This window comes from Myotis brandtii, unplaced genomic scaffold (assembly GCF_000412655.1).
Source record: "Myotis brandtii unplaced genomic scaffold, ASM41265v1 scaffold513, whole genome shotgun sequence".
In the NCBI taxonomy this organism is placed as follows: Eukaryota; Metazoa; Chordata; class Mammalia; order Chiroptera; family Vespertilionidae; genus Myotis; species Myotis brandtii.
Window position 1 is genome coordinate 846976 of NW_005369552.1, and position 1886 is coordinate 848861.

Below are 1886 nucleotides of genomic sequence, written 5' to 3' on the forward strand. Positions count from 1 at the left end.
CCTGCCGGCCTTGCCCCCAGCTACCCCCCCCCTCCGGCCTGATCACCCCCAACTGTCCTCCTCTCCTGGACTGATTGCCCCTAACCACCTCTGCCCCGCCACCATGGCTTTGTCTGGAAGGACGTCTGGGAAGGTCTCCTGGAAGGTCTGCTAGTCTAATTAGCATATTACTCTTTTATTAGTATAGATGGAAAGGTGGTTATAGTTAACAATACTATATTGTATATTTGAAAGTTTCTAAGAGAGTACATCTTAAAAGTTCTCATCATAACAAAAAAAATTATAACTGTGTGGTGTTGGACATTAACCTAACTCATTTTAACAATCATTTTGCAATATATACACACTAGAGGCCTGGTACACAAAATTCGTGAGGTCGGGGGCCCCGACTGCAGTTTGTTAGGTAATTTTCAGATTGCAAAGGGACAGTTTAAGACTTTTTAATAAGACTCAGAGGAGGTGCGGAAGTAAAGTGCAGAGGTACGGAGGCGTACCTGGAAAGGGCTGGCAACTGAGGACACACGGCTTTCTCTTGCAGTCTGGGAGCCCTCAGGGGATGTCTGACTGATGGCTTAGGCCCGCTCCCAGTTTGCAGTCGGACATCCTTAACGCTGCTGTGGAGGCGGGAGAGGTTCCCGCCACCGCCGCTGTGCTCACCAGCCGTGAGCCTGGCTTTTGGCTGAGCAGCGCTTCCCCTGTGGGAGCGCACTGACCATCAGGGGGCAGCGCATGTGTTGAGTGTCTGCCCCCTGGTGGTTAGTGCGCGTCATAACGACCAGTAGTTCTGCTGTTTGGTCGATTTGCATATGGCCTTCGGGATTGGGCTGAAACAGGCTCTCAGACATCCCCTGAGGGGTCCTGGATTGCGAGAGGGCGCAGACCAGGCTGAGGGACCCCCACTGGTGCATGATCAAGGCTGGGGAGGGACGCGAGAGGTTGGCCAGCTGGGGAGAGACTGTAGGAGGGCTCCAGGTGTGTCTGGCTCGTCTCGCCCAGTCCTGCCCTGCTGGCCACCTTCTAATTAATTTCCTTTCAGTGTGCATGAATCTGTGCACCAGGTCACTAGTGTATTATAAAAAGATTTAATGTATACAGATAATGTGTTCAAAAAAAAAATTATGGCAAGCTTTCAACTTAGTATGATTTAGGCTAAAAGTGGAGATTCATCATTCATTGAATTAATTAACATTTATTGAGCAGTTACTCTGTGTCAGGTACTGCTTTTTAGATTCTTGGGATGCATTAGCCCCAATAATTTTAAAGTATGTTAAAAGATGACAAGTACTACATAAAACATATAAAACCCCCCATCTCTACTAGTTCTCAAGAAACCATACGTTTAGGTGATCTGAAACTGGTAATAAATTGGTTTTAGCAACAAATTTTCTCTTCTCCATTATGAAATTCCAAGTCACTTTGCTGAGAAAACAGGAACAGTTTAAGACTTTTTAATAAGACTCAGAGGAGGTGCGGAAGTAAAGTGCAGAGGTACGGAGGCGTACCTGGAAAGGGCTGGCAACTGAGGACACGGTTGTCTTTTTCAATCGAGAGGGAGTCTCAAGCTCCCCACTGCTCTGAACTCCAGTTCCGGGCGAGTCTCTGGGGACCCAGACTCATACGGGGAGAAACTGGACTGTCTGGCATCGGTCGGAACTCGAGGGCGGCTTTCTCTCAGAGGTGCTTGCAGCGATTACCAGGACACTGAGACACGGGGCCTCTTAGGGTAGGACTGAGGATCAGCCATAGCTGTTTGCTCTGCCCTGTTGATTCCCTGAGACCCTGCCCCACCCAAGCTGTGTGCAGAGGCTTTTGCATATGAAAGGTCTGGCCCTTTGCAATCTGAAAATTACCTAACAAACTGCAGCTGGGTCAGAGAGACCCAGAAC